Below are 20501 nucleotides of genomic sequence, written 5' to 3' on the forward strand. Positions count from 1 at the left end.
TAGGTTTATTAAGGGACAGGGAAGATCTTCACATTTTCATTACCATTACAGCATGAACAGAGGGAAGAGATTTCTAGGCAAATGTAGAAAAAAAGGTCAAGAGAGGGTATAGATAGATTAGTGGTGGGCTGTAAAATCATGGACATTGTTGATGAGGGGCCCTACTATGGGTCAATGCTAGGTGGAAGAGTGGATAGAGTTCCAGGAAGACCTGAATTCAAATCTGGCCTCAGATGCTTAGTGTGTGACCCTGGGCAAATCATTTATCCTCAGTTTCCTCATCTGTCAAATGGAGATAATAGTAACACTTACTTCCCAGAGTTGTTGTATGGATCAAATGAGATAATACTTGTAAAGTGCTTAGCACAGTGTCTGGCACGATATAAATTTTAGTGTCTAAGAGTAATAATAATAATTAACATTGATTTAGAAATGAGGCACAATGGAAAAGGGGAATTCATGAGGTGAGCCCCACAAGGCAGTGATAGAAAGCACCAAGAGGAGAAAATCTATATTGGATATTAGAGAAAAGAGAAATTCAAGATAATTATAGGAGCTATGAATCAGAGAAAGAGGGCTTAGAATAAAGAGAAAGAGGAGATGAGTTAGTGTAGAGTAAAAGTAAGAGAAATCATTTCTTTTTGAAAAGGGGTACAAAAATGAAATTTAGAAGTTAAGCAACAAGACTAGCTGAAGGGGGAATGAGGAATGAGGAATTAGGGGAACTGAGCCAGTGGGAACAGACCACTTTAAAAAAAGACTAAAGTAAAGTAACTGAAGGAATATAATACTGTGTTTACAGAAGAAGAGAGAACTTGAAACCGAAAAGCTTCTGCCCAGACAATATTAATACATCCAGAATAAGAAGAGAAGTGGTCAAAGAGAAAAAAAAAACTTTGTATCAAATATCCCTTATAAGGGCTTGGTATCTAAGATGTATAAACAATCACAAATGTTTAGCACTAATAGCCATTCCCCAATAGATAATTGGTCAAAAGATCAGAACAAAAAAATTCTCAAAAGAATTGCAGATTATTCACAACCACATAAAAAATGCACTAAATCACTAATAATAAGAGAAGTGCAAATCAAAAACTAGAGGCTTTACCTCACAGCCTGTAATTTGGCAAAGTTGACAAAATGGTAACACTCAATATTGGAGGGGTGTGAGAGGATAGGCACACTAATACATTGTTGGTGAAGCTGTGAAATGTTACAGCCATTTTGGAAAGCAATCTGAAATGATTCAGTGAAGTGAAATCACTAAAAGAACTGCCAGTCAAAGGTGTCATCTTAGTCCAGCATCCCACATGCTGGTGGTAGTAGTATGGAAGAGGAATGGGAAGATACACATGTATGTGGACTACTGGACTTTGAACAAGAGAACTCTAGTGGACCAGGACACCATGCCAAGAGTTCAAGATATACAAGACTATATTCATAGTCCTCAGTATTGACTTATGCAGTTGATGCTCTCATATTCCTGTGACAGAGGAAGAAAAAGAAAAAGACTGCTTTAATCTGCTAGTCTGGATTTTTACCAATTTTGAGCATTTGTTCCAAGACATTTTATAATGTCCACTACCAACATATGCCTTTATCTTCCTGTAGGCTTCTTGCATTCCTTGGGGAGAAAGTAGTCCTAGAAATGAATTACCTAGTAGTATTGGTATTTCTAGAAGTTCTCTGTGTCTTTGGAAAAATTCCCCCATCAGTCCATGAGCTTCTTGAGATCAGGAGCTGGTTTTGCCTTTTATTTGTGTCCTCAGTGCTTAGCACAGTTCTTCGTAAGTAGAAGGTTTTAAATAGCTATTTGTTGACTTGACTCCTTGGCTTGTAAGAACATGAAAAGAGACCCAGAGTCTGAGACTTTCACTTGCACACTGATGACATTGTGTTAGAAATAGCAAAATCTCAGCATAATTCAGAGTCAGGTCTGCAAATCTTCTTCCTAGACTAAAGGAACAAGTTTAACAAATAAATAAAAATAAAAGAAAACATATATACTTTTAATTTGTGATTTTCTAAGTCAATAAGCAGCCTGCAGGAATCCAGTTTCTATTTGAGTTTGACACCACTGGTGTGGTCAACATGTGGCATTTTTAGTGTACATGTGTAATTTCTCCAGGAAAGAAGCTATAGGCTTTATATCCTACTCTATGCCATTTTCACTGAATTGCACTTTGGCCTATCAGGAGAGAATTCAAACACACAGAAATGGTATATGTCTTTGCTGAGAAAGAGGCTGAAGAAAGCCTCCCAACTAGACTTGACTCAGAAGCTCTCTGTGAGAAATGAATGACACAGTATCATACCCAAATCCATTGCAAGAAACATATCAACGAGGGAAATAATTGTATTGAGAAATCTTAGTGTTCACGGGACAAACAATTTAGCAGATATATAGATATCTATTACATAGTAATTGGTTTGATGGTTTGGCTATCCTTCATTCTCGAAGAGGATCAAAATGACATCACGATGCTAGAGTCGCATTTCAGACCCTCTGACTGTGACTGATCAGACCAATATGAGCTCAGAATGCTCTACCACAGGTTGGGCACAAATAGTCCATGTGAACATTTGGGGTGGATTCTCCAAATTTGCACATCCTGTGTTTCCTTTGAGCTGTCTCAATTTTGCTTTGCTCATAGTGCATGGAACCTTCTCTGATGGGAGCTTGTCATGCTGAGTGGTCTTGTGCCAGTGACTCCCATGTCACACAATCAATTCCAACGTTCTTGAGAGAGACCTTGAGAGACCCTGTCTGGCTTCTTCTAACCACCATGTGAACGCTTGCCCTGTGTGAGTTCTCCATTAAAATAGTCTTTTTGGCAAGTGTACATTTTGCATTCAAACAACATGGCCAGACCATTGAAATTGCACACTCTGAAGTCTGAATGCTTAGCAGTTTAGTTCAAGTAAGCACCTCAGTGTCTGGTACCTTATCTTGCTGGGTGATCTGTAGATTCTTCTTAAGATAATTCAAATGGAAGTGATTCAGTTTCCTGTTCAGTTTCCTGGTATGGTGCTGGTAGACTGTCCAGGTTTCATAAGCATACAATCAGGGAAGGAGTGTTGATGTGTGATTTTCTGTTTGCAGATGATTGTGCGCTCAATGTAGCCTCTGAAGCTGAGATGCAACAAAGTATGGATCAATTCTTTGCTGCTTGTGCTAAACAATTAACACCAAGAAAACATAAGTTCTCCATCAGCCACCACCACACCACCCATCCATGGAACCATCAGTTACAACAAATGGAGTTTTGAATGCTGTGGATAAGTTTACTTATCTTGGTAGTATACTTTCTAGGGATATACACATTGATAATGAGGTTGTTAGAGCTAGCTCAGTGTTTGGGAGGCTCCAAAGGAAAGTATGGGAGAGAAGAGATATTAGACTGACTACCAAACTGGAGATCTACAGAGCCATTGTGCTGTCCTCATTATTGTTGTTGTATATTTTATGCATAGCAATTATGTAGAACTTGGACAACTTGCCTTTTTCATAGAACTGGCCAAGATGGTGTTGAGGGTCTATGAAGATATTTTATTGCAACCACCTATTGTATTGGATTCTCCAATGAGCAGAAATGTCTCCGTGAATTTTAAGTAAAAGATACCACCCACTAGTTGAACAAAGACTGTTTAAACCAGATCCTGGCCCCCAAAGGACATTTCTAATCAGGAAAAGTGTGGAAAAGGAGTACAAGTCACAGATCCTGAGATCTTTTTGGTAGTATCCTCAAGACATTCAGCTTAGGCGTGATGGAGCTGTCTGCTGAGTTCCTTGTAGAATCTTGAAGTTGCCTTTCCTAATGTGTCTAGTTTGTCCTTAGCTCCTAAATTCAGGAACTTCTGTCAGTTACTAAAGCTCCAGGGATGCTGTGATACTAATGGTAAGTCCAAATTCTTTGACCCTCAGAACTTCACAAGGTTGCACTCTAGTCAAAGTACTGGGAGGAGATAAAGAATCTTAACCCCCTCCTACCCCCCACCCCAGACTTTATTTCTCAAAGACTTCAGTTGGAATTGTTCTTTCTTGGCTTGCTGCTGGAATGCTAGAATCTGAACTAGTTTGTTATTTTATATAAAACCTACATGGCATAACCAAGTTTCTTCAACCAATCCCAAAACATTTTCTGTTGTACCTATTCAATCAAAGAGCCACCCATGAGGACCTAGAGGGCCACATGTGGCCTTGAGGCCACAGGTTCTCCACCCCTGTCCTAGGGCCTATGGTGGGCTAGGCCAGTTCAAGGGTGGATTGATATTTTGATAGGCTCAAGGGTGGGAAGTCTAGTAACAGAGATTGGGCCCAGCCACCATGTAAGGCTTATTGCCTAGTGCAAATACCTCATCAAATGAGACAATTTAATCAGAGTTCAAGGGGGGTTCCCAGAGCCTATACCTCAAAGATTCAGGGAGAGCTCAAGGGGGCTCCCAGAGCCCATACCTCATCAGTCTGATCAGCCACAGACACGTTGAAGCTTGACTCTAGTATAGTGATGTCATTTGGAGAACAAAGGACAACAACACAGATTTGGGGTACACAGACCCTACCTACCCCAAATTGACTACTCTGAGATGTCTCAAGGTGAATCTTGTGAGAAGCAGGCAGTCCTGAGAGAGAAGGCCGTCTATAGAAGCCAAAGTGGGGTTATATAGCTGAAAACCTTTCGAAAACCTTGACCCTTCCCTTCCTCATGTAATCTTTTAAATTGATTGGCTGTTTTGTTAACATTCCCTTACTTGGCCAGTGGGGTGAGAGGGATTTCTGGAGTTTCGTTTTTCCCTCCCCAGGTCACCTGACTGAGGCCTAAAGGCTTCTAGTACTTTAGCAAATAGCCTACTTGAGAAACCACATTTCATTTTACACAACAGGTTCCCCACCCCTGGCCTAGGCACATTCTTTGTCCATCAACTTCCCACCCTTAATCACTCATTTACTGGAGTCTGACCTCATTAACTGCTCCTGAAGATCCTCCCCAAACTCCTCCTCTAGACCAACCCAGATTCCTCCCACAACCTTTCTGTATATAAGGCCTCATCTTGTCTCCATGAGGTGTGAGAGCACCATAGTATTTTCCAATACAAGCCTTACAGATACCAAGTCTACCCATTATGGTGAACTTTTAATAAAATTTGCTTTTCTTTGGCTGAGAGAAGTCTTGAGTTGAATTCATTGGGCAGGACCCGGTGTGTTGGTATTTTGGGGTCTTGTGCACCCCAACCCTAAATAAACATCATCATTTTATAATGACCCTCTTCAGACTGAGGTGAACCTAAGTTAAGATAAGGTGGAGAGGACCAAAGCCAGAGGTTGTACTTTTTCAGCCTAGAAGAACAATAATGATCAGCAGTCAGCCAAACTTAGCTTTAGCTTTTAGCAAGCAATATTTCCTAAGGTGTTTACTAATAGTAAGAAAAATTAGTATAAAACATTTCCTTCTGAAGTCTGTACCTAGTAGAAATGCTTCTGACTGATCGATTCTATATTTGACAAATATATCAGGGTATTTTTTCACTTTTTAAATCAGCTTGTATTATTGATTAACTCAGATGACCTCTCCTACCACCCTTATACCAACTGGAAGACAGAACAATAGGGAACCATCTTACCTAGCCACACAGAGAAATAGATTCTCCTCCTCCTTCAAGGACTGTTTGTGGAGGATGAGGAATGAGGAGTGATGGGAGATTGATGGAAATTGGGTGTGAGCATGGAATGTTAAATTCCTATGTGCAGGCATGCTAAGTTCTAGGGATACAAAGAAAGGTTTAAAAAAAAACCAGTTCAGACTCTTGAGGATCTCAGAATCTAATAGGCAAGACAACATTCCAACAGCTATCTACAAAAAAGCTATCTACAGGATAAAGTGGAAATAATCAGCAGAGGGAAGAATTAAGAGGGAATAGGAAAGGGTATGAACAAGAGATGTCACCAATTAAAAATAGATAGGCCTTGGCAATAGATTGGATATGAGGGATGAGGCAGAGTGAGGAGCTGAGAATGATACCTAGGTTGAAGGTCTGGGTAACTGGGAAGATGGTGTTGCTTTCAATACTAATAGGGGCATTTGGAAAGGGGAGGAGGGTTTGTGGGTAAAGATAATGAGTTCAGTCTTGGATATGTTGAGTTTAAGATGTCTATGGTACATCCAATTTGAGATGTCCAAGAAACCGTTGGAGATGAGTCTGGATGCCAGTAGAGAGGTTCAATTCAATTTAATTCAATAAACATATATTAAATGCCTTCTGTGTTCCAGGCACTATGTTAAGCTCTGAGGATACAAATAAGAAAAAGACAGTCCCTTACAGTCGAATGGGGGAAGAAAACATGCAAAAGGAGTTAGAAAAACGGGAAGGGTGGGACACACCAAGGGGACACCAGACTCTTGTTCTGTGGAGTTCATACCAGCAGGAGCAGCAGACGCAATTGGAGGGAGCTGAAAGTCCAGTTACTGCACTTTATCAAGGAAGGATTGGCAGGAGTTTGTTACTCCACCCTCTAGCTCACTAATCAGAAGAGAGAGTCTGCTAAAGGAGGTGACGTTCAAGCTTGAATGAGTGGTATGGTGATGAGATTAAAAGCAGTGAGTTTATCCTGGGAGGGGCACCTAATTCCCCAGAATTGAAACCAGGCTGAGCAAAGGATGAAAAGTGGAGGTTAAACCTGCATAAGTAGATTTGAGAATCATTAGCATAGAGATGATAATTTAACCCCTGGGAGCTGATGAGGGCACCAAATGAAATAGTATACAGGGAAAAGAGGAATGAGGACATAGCCCTGTGGGATGCCCATTCAGCAAAGGAGAAACAGTCAAACCAGCAGAGTAGTGTCAGAAGAGAGTATTAAGGAGAAGAGGGTGCTTGACAGAAAGACTACAGAAAGGTCAAGAAGGATGAGAACTGAGAAAAAACCATTGGATTTGTTAATTAAGAGATGGTTAGCAACTTTAGAGAGAGCTGTTTTGATTGAATGATAAGGTTCAAAGGCAGACTGTAGAATTAAGAAGAGAATGAGAAGAAAGGATGGAGGATCCCATTGCAGATGGATTCAAGGAGGTTAGCAACAAAAGGGAGGGGAGATATAGGACTAGAGGTACTAGAGATGCAAAGATTAAGTCAGTTTTTTTTTAGAGTAGGGGAATTGTAGGCACGGTTTTAGGAAGTAGGAATGTGAGTAGTTAAAAGAGGCAGTTCTTGGGGTTGATGAGACCTGCAATGCTGCCTTTCTCCTCCCCTTTGGCAGAGCTTAAGGGAGTTGCTTCCTGTTTACTGCTGGACATTTACTTCCTGTTTCTGTTGTCCTTTCTCGGCTATGTGAATGACAGCCAAGTTGGGAAGCCTTATCCCTCCTAATATTTACTTTCATTTGTCGGCTGTTAAACTGTGTTAAAACTTGTTTGCCAACAGATCTGAGCTGCTGTCATTATTGAATGCCTAGAGATAAAGAAAGAGGAGATCCCATTTCTTGAAAATGGTACCCTTTTCTTTGTTAGGTGAAGATGTGCTGGGAGCAAAACCTGAGACAGTGTCATTGTTCTTTTCCACAAGAGCTAACAAAGGTGCCTATGACCAGTAGAGATACCCCTAGATCCCATGAGCCCTAGAAAAGCTATGTGATGGGATCTCTGGGTTCTCTTGCCACTTCCTGTTAACCAGTTTGAAAAAAATATACAGCACTTATTGGAGAGGGAAGACTTCACTAATACTCCATGGTCTGAGCTGGATCCACATAAGCCTAGAGATAGTCAGTGCTTGAAGCTTATGAACTCCCCCTGGTGGTTAGAAAAATGTAAAAAGCATTAAAAAAAAAACCCAAACAAAAACAAACATTTTTTTGATGGATTGTATGTAAAAATATATATTTTATTCTTGACCTTATGGAATTTGATAGAGTTAATGAAAAATCATGTTTCTTTATAGACCTCAGCTGAACATATTGAAAATGATGTTATCACACAGTGTATTTTAACAAAATAAGAGACTGACAATATTTTTCTTTTTAAATGACATGGTCTTTTTATTTTCCATGCTATTATATGCATCTGAAAATCAATAATTGCTAGATGAGGGATGACTTAAATCAGAAAGGTCATTTCTGGGAAAGCAAATCAGGAAAGAAAAGAAAGGAAGATATTTTTTAAAAGAAAGAATAATTCAAGTCTTTTATTTCTAAAATAAATTAAAAAAATATGTTGCAGTAAATAAATTCAATTACTAATGTGGTGAAATGATTTGATCATGTAGCTAGAAAGAATTAAACATGCCATGTCTTATCAATTTTCCTTGGCCCCCAAGAATTAAATGTTACTCCCAACAAGTCCAAGTATACCTGAATTATTTTGATTAGAGTTCTTTTCCCTCCCTTACCAAAGATTTCATAAAATATTTCTTTTCTAGTGAATACATAAGGATAAATCTTGGATAAACACAAATAAAATTGTAGCATTAAAGTAATTGAAGTAAAATTCCCTGATTCCCATAAATTTAATATTTAATGATGTTAGTTTCTGTTGTCTATATAGTGGGTCATGACCGATAGAGATATAGGTTTAAAGAAGACATTTTCTAGTTAAGATAGGAACATATTCTACTGCTTGACATCAATATAATTGGCCAGTGTAGTATAAACAAAAATAGGTTCAACTCAAGTAAAAATAAATTTAAGCAGTTGTGGGTTTTGGTGAAGGCCAAGCAAACTTCCCATTGAATTATCCTTTCATTATCCAACTGTTTTGATGTTACATAGGCAAAACCTAGGTCTATCAGTTCTAAACTACATGCCATTGCCAAGTAATTACCAGGCTAAATCATGGGTAACCTTGGATATCTAGAGATAATTTTTAACCTCCTTGTAAACTTCTAGAATTTGTATCCTCTTTGAGGGTGGATATGATTCTGTTTTTCATCTTTGTACCTTTGTATGCCTCTAGTAAAGAGTTCTGCATGTAGTAAGTGGTCCATTATTATTTTTCAGTGGAATGGAATTGAACTGAATAACCTGAGATCCCCTACACCCTATTTGAAAAGAATACAGTCAATAAAATCTTGAGCCAATGAGCAACGTTATAGCTTGCAATAAAGATTTTTCTCTACCTTGATTAACAGAATGACTGACACCAGAACTGGTAATGGGGAATTATTGATAGGGAATTGAAAATGTTTACTACAGGAGAGGTCAGTAGCTATCTCTTTCATTTCAATAGTTTTCCATTTTAATCTGTAAGATCCTCTCTTGATGTTTGAATAGATTTCTTTTTCAGAGACAACAGAAGCATCATAGACTCAATAATGATAGCAGCTTTTATCTTAGATTAACATAACTGAAAATTTATTTCAGTTTCTACAGATGCTCTGTTGCAAAGCTGTTATTTATGTTTGTGGTCAGAGCACTGTGGGACACAAGATAGTATGCTGGAGAGTGTTGACTTTTTTCTATATTTGAATTTTATTATATATTACATTCCCTATATTTATTACTATTCCCTACATTTCCCTATACTTGCATTTCCCCCTATATTTTATCCATATTATTTCCACTCATTTATCTGATTTGTTTCTTTTATTGCAATTGCACAACCTTAAAAGCGAAGTCAAAGGATAAATAAGAATGTGCATGCAAAAAAATGAAATAATTACTGAATGTCATCTAACCTATATATTATCATTGATAAAAATCTGATATTTTTCTAGACTACCTGGGAATTTAAAACTGCTTTAGGATAAACCTTATAGAATTGAACTGATCTATCTTTTTAATATAAGACTTTTCTGTCCAAATGCATCAACATTTGCTCAGGTATGGGTTATTTTTGGTCACAGGCTATATGACCCTGTTTCACTCAAATATTAGTTTACTCATACAGCAGTTAAAACTATATATAAATCATCAGGCAAAATGTAAGATTTTTTTTTAGTGCACATAATTCTTCCCTGCTAAGAGACCTATATTTAGCAATTTAAGTCTTTAAATAATCATTTCTGTACCCAACTGCTGATGATTCCCATCCCCCCTTCCTACTTTCTTTTAGCTGCTTCTGTAACTATTGAGATAGGATGATCATTTTGAATTTCTGCCAAGTAAAGTGATTATGGTCATTATCATCATCCTCTTTTTACTATTGAGATCATTCTTTTGGGGTCAGCTAGAAGCTTATTTCATCCAATCATCTTCCCCATACAGTACAATGTCTATTATTTTTAAAGTGTTGGAGATAGCTTTGTATCCCAAATGGCAATGGTTGATAATAATAATGATAATGCTATTTCCTTTTGGTCAAAAACTCTCCCTCAGATGCTCAAGAAGGTGCTTGATATGTAGGCTTTGGAGTATCCAAGTGAGTCAAATGTCTCTATCCTAATTAGTTGTCCTGCCTCCAGTCTCTTTCTTCTATAATCAATTTTCCACATAACTTCCAGAGCGATATTCCTAAAGCATGGCACTGACCACGTCCCTCCCTTGCTCAGTAAACCCCAGTGATTTTTCATTCTATCTAGAATCGAACACAAGATACTCTGCCATTTAAAACTCTTCATAGTCTAGTCAGCACTTCTTAAACTGTGGGTTGTGACCCCATGTAGGGTTGTGATGCACAGATTAAGAAGCATTGAAGGTGTCACAAGTGGAACAAGTTTAAGAAGCTCTGTGGCTTTAGCTCCAGCCTACCTTTTTAGGGTTATTACATATTACTCCCCTTTTTACCCACTTTATGGTATAAATAGACAAACTCAGTCACCTCTTTATTGTTCCTCACACACAGTATTCCATCTCATTTAGCACAGTCCCTTCTTTCCTCATAGTAGGTCCTATATAAATGTCAATTCCCCTATTTCTGGGGCTGTGTGTGTATATAGGTTGTCCCTCCTTCTTGGAATATCCTCCTTCTCAATCTCTGCTCCTTCAAATTCCTCATTTCCCATGAAGCTCAATTCAAACACCATCACCTACTTGAAGCTCTCCTTGGTTGCTTTAGTTGTTAGTGTCCCACAAAAATAGCTTTGTATTTATTTTGCATATATTTTATATTTATTTTTTATGCGTTTGTATTGTCTCCTTTTAAAGAATGTTCTTAAGATAGAGATGGTTTCATTTTTTGTCTTAGTATGATGCTATGGTACCTGGTAGCATCTTAATACATGCTCAAAGCTTGATGTTATTTATGTCTACTCTTATGCACATTATGGATCCATTTTTGATAGATGATGATGATACCAATACCTGACTGGATAGAAAATTCAATGGTTATAAAGTCAGTCAACAACTATTTATTAAGTGCTTACTGTTCTGGGCATTGTGCTGAGCGTTAGGGATCCAAAGAATGGTTGAAAAAAAAAAAGGTTCCCTCAAGAAGCTTACATTCTAAAGGGGGAAACAATATCAAAACACATATGTACATACAAGATACGTGACACATAGAGATATGGGAGATAATTTCAAGGTGAAGGTACCAGCAGTGGCAGGGATGGGAGGTAGAGGAGAAGGAAAGACTACTGCAGAATGTAAAATCTGCATTGGATGTGAGGGATGACAGCCTTTCAGGGCATGACACAGCCAGTGCAAATGAATGGAGTCAGAAGCTGAACATTGTATTTGAGGAGCAGCAAGTAGGTCGGTGGATGTGGAGGGGAATCAAATAGAAGAATGAAAAGGTGGGAAGGAGCATGTTACAAGGAGCTTTTAATGCCACATGGGATTTTATAATTGATCCTAGAGGGGATAGGGAGCCACCTGTGTTTGTGGAGTAAGGGGGTGGACGGCATTGTCAGATCTGTACTTTAGGAAGATCACTTTGGTAGCTGAATGGAAGATGGATTAGAAGGCAGGGAGACCAATGAGGACCCTATTGCCAGTGAAAGGTGATGACAGGGGTGGCTATATGAGTAGGGAGAAGGAGACCAAGGGGAAAGATGTGGAAATAGAAATGGCAAAATTGGCAACTGATTGAATATAAAGGGCGAGGGAGAAGGTGAAGGTCACTCAGAGGTTGTGAAGTTAAGTGACAAGATGGTGATTTTTGTAGTGATAGGAAAATTTAGAAGAGGGTTTGAGTTTGGAGGAAGTAATAAGGTCATGAGATCAGCAATGCAGATCACAGCCTATCCATACCTGCACATCCTATATCACTCTGCCCCATCCAAAGTGAAAAGGAGACAGTCAGGGCTCTTTTTCACTAGGCATATCCTAGAGTTCAGGGCCTTCACCTCCTTCAGCCTTGAGGTAAAAGAGGGTAGAAAGTAGAAATGCTGAAAGGGGTAGGGAGGATTTTCCTAATGGCTCCTGGGCAGTTAGTACTGTGGGTGCCTGTGTCCCTGCAAGGTTATAACTGACCTGAGGAGCTTATACATGGCTCAGAAAGGTGAGAGGTTGGGAGCTTGAGCAGCAAAGGGAGAAAACAGATTGAGATAGCTCTGGGGGAATAGAACTAACTATGGGTGTAGGTTCTTTGGAGAGAAGCCTCACAATTGGCTATTGTGGGAAGGGAGGGTCATGACTCATCTTCTCAATCTTCCAGTTTGTTTATCACACATCCCTTAGGGTCAGGTCACAGTCAACAAAGGGAAAGGAGCCTTGACTCCCAATTGGACAACACTGGTCGAAATTATGTTGTTATTTCAAGTTAGATGAGAGAAAAGTAGTAGGATTTTCAATTAACCCTTGGATCTAGAAATAAAGAAACGACTTTCAAGGAGAATGCTGCCAGGAAAGCCTTAGGAAATCTTGCCACCCTGATTTTAATTATACAACTAAGATTTGAGATAAATAAGAATAATAATTTAATACCAGCATTAGAAACTGCATTCAGGAATAGAGGATTGATGTCTATTACTGCTTTTCAAACACTGGTGATTAACCCTATAAGGAGCATTCCTTACAGTGTTATGAGAACACATTCTATTTTATGGAAATATTGTATTTCTTATCCTTCAGTCTCAGCTACTATTTAATCTTCCTAATATAGCAGCTAGTATTCAACTCCCTCTAGGATCTCCAACCAGTAAGTCAATCAACAATCATTTGCCAAGTGCCTACTATGTGCCTTAGTCCAGGTAATATACTAAGCACTGGAAATATGAAGAAAAGAAAAAACATGGTTTCTGTCCTAAAGGAGATCACAAGATCTAGCAATGGAGACAGATGAGAGGAAGGATTGACCAAGAAAATGTTTTGGTGGATTTGAGCTGAGTCTTTAAACCGGGAGTCAGAGATGAGGAGGGAGAGCACTCCAGGGATGGTAGACAGCCAATGAAAAGGCAGTTAGGAGGTAAGAGTATTGTGTGAGAGGAATATCAAGGACAGTGTTGCTGGATTATAGAAGAAGAGGGAAGTAAAGTGTAAGAAAATTGGAAAGGTAGGCAGTACTGGTTGTGAAAGGCTTTAAATCCAAAAAGAAGATTTTATATTTGATTTTGGAAGCAATAACTACTGGAGTTTGAAAAGGGATTGACCTTGTCTTACCTATCCTTAAGGAAGATAATGTGGACAGCCTGAGTGGAGGATGGTCTGGAGTGGGAAGAGGTTTAAGTCAGAGAGTAGTCCACATGTGAAATATTGAGGGCCTGAACCATGGTGGTGACTGAGCAGAAAGAAGGGGACATGGAGGAGAGATATCGTGAAGGTAGAAAGGATAAGACTTGACAACAGATTGGATATGTGGTGTGTGAGGGAGGTGTTAAGGTTGATACCTATGTTACAGTTCTAAAGGACTGGGAAGATGGTGCTGTCCTTACCAATCAGTAAATCTGGAAAAGGGAAGGGTTCTTGCAGGGAAAAATTAAGTTCTTTTTTGGACAGGTTGAGTTTGAGATGTCTGTGGGACATGCAATTTGAAGTGTCCAATAGGCAATTGGTGATGTGAGATTGGAGATCAACAGAGAGGTTTTGGGTAGATAAATAGATCTGAGCATCATGTGTATAGAGAGATAATAGAATCCTTGGGACTTGACAAGATCACTAAGTGAACAGGATAGAGTGGCCCAGGGCAAATCACCACTTACCCTACTCTTTTTCATTATTTTGAAATAAGCAGGCTATTCCTTAAGCTTCTCCAAAATCATAGTGCCTTCCCAGTAGATCCAGGGTGCTTAGGAATAGTCAGTTACTGTAACACTATGCCTGCCATATGATATCAGCAGCTCAAAGCATCCAGAGTGTACTTTGTGATTTTTCTCAGAAAGAATTTAGTCCAGACCTCCTATATCTGGTAAGCTACAGTGATTAATTTTGTTTTCTTATCTAGGCTTAAGCAGTTTGAATTTACTGAGTAAAAAGGTTGGAGGTGTTTGTAGAATGAGTTGTATTCTTGTTGCATTATGTCTTATTTTTCTAGTTGGGGAAGAGAATGATCTGTGAGGTAAAAAACAGGGACAAAGTAGGAATAAAATCCAGGAGAGATTGTTCTGCTCTGTCATTGCTATGCAAAGACTTAGAGGATCATTAATTTAGAAGTGGAAGCATAGTGATCATCTGGTCCAATACCCTCATTTTACAGACAAGGAAACTGAGGCCCAGCTACGCTAAGTGACTTAAGATCATAGGATTGTAGGATTTCAGCTGGAAGGAACCCAGTGGCCATCTAGTCCAACCCCTTCAAATCACCTACCTAAAGTCACATAACTATAGAGACAGATAGATGGCACAGTGGAAAGATTGCTGGGTTTGGAGTCAGGAAGACCCCAGATCAAATCCAGCCTCAGACCTTGGGCAAGTCTATACTTGACCTCTATATGAAGAGTATTCACATTTTTTTTTTACAATATCTACATAATTTATTTCTCACAGTTCTCTTGATAAATGAATATTATTTAAGAACATATGGTTAAGATATGAAGAAGCATACAAGATGTCTTAAATGATGCACAAAAAATCCATCAGCGTAAAAGGTTGTGTGTGAACCCTCACTCACTGTGCAGACAAAGTGTAATCACTTGTTTAAATAGTAACAAAAATGGAATCTTTCATGGATCTGGGGCAGACTATTTCCTTAAAGAGTGTTTCCTCAGTTACCTTAACTGTAAAATGGGGTAACAATAGTATCAACCTCCCAGAATTGTGAAGATCAAATGAGTTAATACAGCAGTAAGCATAGTGTTTGGTACATAGTAGGTATTGTATATTATATGCTATTATTATTATTATTATTATTATTTTATAGATAATATGTGACAAAGACAAATTCAGGTTCTCTGATTTCAAAGCCAGTGTTCTTTCCTCTAGACCGCATAGACTGCATGATGAAAACATGGTAGATCTTCACTCTGTTTCACTTTCAAGCTGAGATAATCTTTGGCACCCTCTAGATTAGGTTCTGCAATGGCTCACAGAAAAAAGAAAAATGAAAGAAAAAAAAGCATGCACACAAAACAAAACCATTATTTGACTGTCACCACATGGGAGTAAAGCTGGAGCTATTCTATTCCTGCTGTTATTGATGATAATAATGATCTCACAATCCCTAATGTAAGAGATTATTTCAGGATCTCAGAGGTTTCAGTAAAGTACTTTCCATGAATCGTTGCTGAGGCAAATTGAGAGAGCACACAGCCTTCTGCCTGTGATTTAGGGCCAATGTATGAGAGTATTTCTGTTCAGTGAAGCAGATTCCCCACATGAGAGAGTTAGTGTGTGACCAACTGGTTTCTTTCAGTTGGGAAATAAGATGTTTATGTGTTAACAAGGTATTAATACCATGTTATCATCTTAAGGTATGAACACCTTTCCATGAATCAGAAGGGGAGCCTAGTAGCAGTCACTCTCCTGGTGGGTTTTAAATAGTTAAGCTTGTTAGCAATGCCAACAGTTGGCATAATTGGAGACTTAAAGCTGGGAGCAGTTTCCCTGAGTGTGATCCCATTGCTTATACCAGAGGGTAGCAGGTGGAAAGGAGTAGATTTCTCTCTTTCCCTTTTTTTTTTTAAATCAACTATAGTATCTAGCATCAGAGGCATCAGAGGTACTTAAGGGTAAGAAGCGTTCCATTCACCAGTTTGGGAATTAGTTCGGTTCAAGAAAGTTTGAGACACATTCAAGATACATCTGGCAGAACAGACGTACACATTTTCCAATTATACATGTACACACATAAGTAGACACATATACACATGTAGACACATGGAATGGTAGTCTGAATGACTGGGAGGAGGCAGAGAAGAAAGTCAACCATAGATTCACAGGCAAAGTAGACATGGAAATATAGAATCAAGCTATGGAGAGGACCAGACCTTGAGATTCACCTTCTCAGCTTCATCCCCTGGGAAGTTTCCCGAGGACTCAATATAGAGACAAAGAACATTGCAGCCCTATAGTTCCAGAGGTGTATTACCTTGACCACAAGTTTCTTACATATATGCCTTACAACCATTATACCAGAGGTGGAGAATCTGCAGCCTCAAGGCCACATGTGACCTTCTAGATCCATGGGTACGGCCTCTTGACCAAGTCTGAATTTTACAAAACACAGCCTTTTATTAAGAGGATTTGTTCTGTGAAGTTTGGATACACTCAAAGGGTCACACTTGAGGACCTAGAAGGCCACATGTGGCCTTGAGGTCATAGGTTTTCCACCACTGCATTGGACCTTAAGTTTGTGTCTACTCTTCCCATAACTACTGCATGAATTTGTTTAGAGAGTGTGCCTCCTGTTTCTAGGAGAGAAGTAGGAAGGATAATGTTTTGTAGTTACTACTTATATTATGCCATCTTAGTAAATATCTTTGCTATGAGTTAATTGTGTCTAATGGCTGAATGTTAATGGGAAACACACTGGTGGGTTTGTGAGCTAATTTTATTTTTTATTTTTAAGAACTAATTTAATTTTTAGTTTTCAACATTCACTTTTATAATACTGTGAGTTCTAAATTTTTCCCCGCTCCCCCCACCTTACCAAGTTGGCATGCAATCTGATATAGGTTATACATATACAATCACATTAAACCTATTTCCACATTAGTCATGTTGTGAAAGAAGAATCAGAACAAAAAGGAAAAACCATGAAAAAGAAAAAAAAAGAGAGAAAATAGTATGCTTCAATCTGCATTCAGACTCCATAGTTCTTTCTATGGATGTGGATAGCATTTTCCATGAGTCTTTTGGAATTGTTTTAGATCATTTCTAAAACAATTGCATTGCTGAGAAGAGCTAAGTCTGTCAAAGTTGGTCATCACACAGTGTTGCTCTTACTGTGTACAATGTTCTCCTGGTTCTGCTCACTTCACTCAGCATCAGTTGATGTAAGTCTTTTGAGGTTTTTCTGAAGTCTACCTTGTGAGCTAATTTTAGAAGTACAGACTCACAGAGTAACCATAGAGTTTGGGAGTAGCAGCTGCCTTCTGGGAGTCCTAACTCATGAGTGTAAGTAATCCAGAGTGGGGCATTAAATCTACTTAGCCTTAAATCTTTCATAATATATTTCAAAAAATGCAACAAATGTTTCACTTTGTGCCATCTAATCTGTTATTATTATTATAATTATTATTTTGGTCTGAGTTAATGATTTCATTCCTTTAGTGTCCCAAGTTTCCTCCCAAAGAGGAAACACCCTTCACCAAAGCAGATCAGCAACCTTTCTGCAATTCAGTGTTGCCAAGTTGTTTGGGACACTGAGAGATTAAATGAATTGTTCAGTGGCATCTAGTTACCAGCTGGTAAGTGTCGGAGGCAGGACTTAAACCCAGGCCTTCTTCAATCTGAAATCAACTATCTAACCACTGCACACCCTGATTCTTACCATCTTGTTGCATTAAACAACCATGTTACCCTTGGAAAAGTCACTTCACCTAGGTTCCCCTCTAAGACTATAATTTGCAGAAAAATTGCCAGTCTGCATTGGTAGAGGAAGCTACTTTGGTCCAATTCTCTTTCTGCTAAAGTTGAGGCAGGCTAGGGCTTATTTTTGAGAAACTTTTAAAAGAAAAAAAACTGACTTTCTAATGGGAATGAATTGAATGGAATGAAGTCAGACTCAGTGGAAATCAAAATGGAGGTTTGTGGCAGGAAAAAGGATAGAAAGCTTTTCTATTTTTGTCTTAGGCCACAAGTGGTCAGCCAGGCAATAAAAGAATGTCTTTGAAATTGCTTCTGAGTTTACGAGAGAACATCCAGCTGGACATTGCCTGCTGATATCCTTTATCATGACTGTGACCCAAATGACAGAGAAACATCCCCTTCTGAGCAGTCTTAGAAAGTAAGAGATTGTGTTTAAGGGTAATATGAGCTTTGGTTTCTGGGTCTCTGCCCAGTAACCCAGAGCAGGCAAAGAGGTCTTGGTGTAAATAGATAAGCTTTTCTGTAAAAGAACACCAAAGTCACAAATTCTCTTACTGGCAAAGCAGAAAATGAAATCTCAAGAAAGGTAATGCATTTCCAGGGACAATGCCCCTTGGCCTCAAAGTAGCTAGACAAAGTTAACTGAGAGCAAATACAAACAAACAATGATTAATGCCATCCTGAATTTCTGGGAACTTGGCCTAAATATGCTTAGTTTGGGTTTGGTGGTGTTAGTAACATTGCTTTTTGCCTTGACTTTCAAGTCTGATGCATCTTTCTTTACAGTTGTCAACTCAGACAGTATAGGCCCTCATTAGTACCCATTTGAACTTACTACAATAACTTTTTAACTGGTTTTCCCATTCCTGGTCTCTCCCATCTCCCACATTCCAAACCCTACCTACCAGCATAGTGGGTGTAGAATGAGTGCATATCTAATCAAATACATGAATTGGGTCCTGTTACTTCTCTGTTCACAATCTTTAATGGCTCTCTACTGCCCAACCAATAAAGTTAATAGATTCATAGAGCTGAAATGACTTTAAAGATCATCCAATCCAACCTCCATTTTATAGTTGAGAAAATATAGGCCCAGAAAAGTGATATAATTTGTTCAAGGTCACATAGATATTAAGTAGCTGAATCAGGATTCAAATATAGGTTCTTACTCCACGTCCAGTGTTCCTTCTAATATCATATTGCTTTGTTATCCCCACTATATAAATGAGAAAATAGAGACTCTGAGAAGTTAAAGAATAAATATGAGATCCTTTATTCAAATCAGGCTTCTAATTCCACGGTCATACTTTTCATACTAAATGACACTGCTACCCTCTCCCCTTCATTTTTGGATATGAAAACCTAGGACCAAAGAGATTAGCTTATTTACCCATAGCTACAAAACTAGTCAGCAATTATAGCCAGTTCTAGAGTCAAGTTTTCCTAACTCCCAGTCTAATTTCCTTTCCATTATACTATGTTCAAGGCCTCCACAATTTGGCATGATTTTGCCTTTCTGGCCTCAACTCCCACCATTACCCTCTAAATACTCCTTACTCTGGCAAAAGTGGACTCTTCACTCTCATAAATGTGATACACTCTTTCCTATTTCTATGTCTGTGCTCATGCTGTTACCTGAGCCTGGAGTACAGACATCCATATCCCCAGGTCCATGTGGCTTGTTGCCATCCTGCCTATTCTTTAAAGCCCAAATTACTTGCTATCTTTTTCTGAAAGTCTTCCCAGAATCTCCTTGTCAAGAATGACCTTACCAAATACTTTGTTTATATTTTTCTTAAACAGTTATTTAAAATTTTAAAATCTTTTATTGATGCTACATTGATTTCTGATTATATCCTTCTTCCTTTAGCCAGTGAAAGGCTTGCAACAAAGATTTAAAGTGAAAAAGGTAAAAAAGCAGTTCAGTAAAATTAGCCAACACAATTACTACATCTAGCAACATGTGCAATACTCCATATCCATTGTCTTTCTCATCTCTGCAGTGAAGAAAGAGAGGTACATTTTCTTAAACCTTCTCTAAGCTCGTATGATTATCATAATTACACTTTTTTTGTTTAGAAAACAATTGGGAAAAATCTTCACAGCAAATTTATCTGATACATATTTAATATCTAAGATCTATAAAAAATGATACAAACCTCTAAAAATAAGAACAATTCTCCAAAAGATAAAGGACATGAAGAGAGTTTTCAAAAGAAGAAATTCAAATTATTGACAATCAGATGAAAAATGCTCTATCATTAATATGTGAGAAATGTAAATTAAAACACCTCTGACGTTACATCTCATACCCAAAAAGAATGACAAAGAGGATTAAAAAAAAATGAGTAACTGTTGAAGGAGCTGTAGGATGATAGACATAATTAGCTATTGTTGGTAGAAATGCAAATTGGTCCAATTCTTTTGGAAAACAATTTGTAAGTATACCACAAGAGTTGCTGTATAATGCATGTCCTCTGGACTATTGATACCACTATTAGGCATGTATCCAAAGAAGACCAAAGATAGAGATAAAGTACCTTTATGTACAAGGATATTTATAGTGGCACTTGTAGTAGACACTTAATAAATGCTTATTAGTTGTTTAATTAAGAAGTCCTAGGGCTATCGATACAGACCAGGGCAGGGTGTGTGTATCTATATCATCTATCTATCTATCTATCTATCTATCTATCTATCTATCTATCTATCTATCTATCTATCTATCTAT

The sequence above is a fragment of the Petaurus breviceps genome, unplaced genomic scaffold, assembly GCF_028583685.1.
Source record: "Petaurus breviceps papuanus isolate PSGF00001 unplaced genomic scaffold, PetGlider_PUasm1.0 184, whole genome shotgun sequence".
NCBI lineage: Eukaryota > Metazoa > Chordata > Mammalia > Diprotodontia > Petauridae > Petaurus > Petaurus breviceps.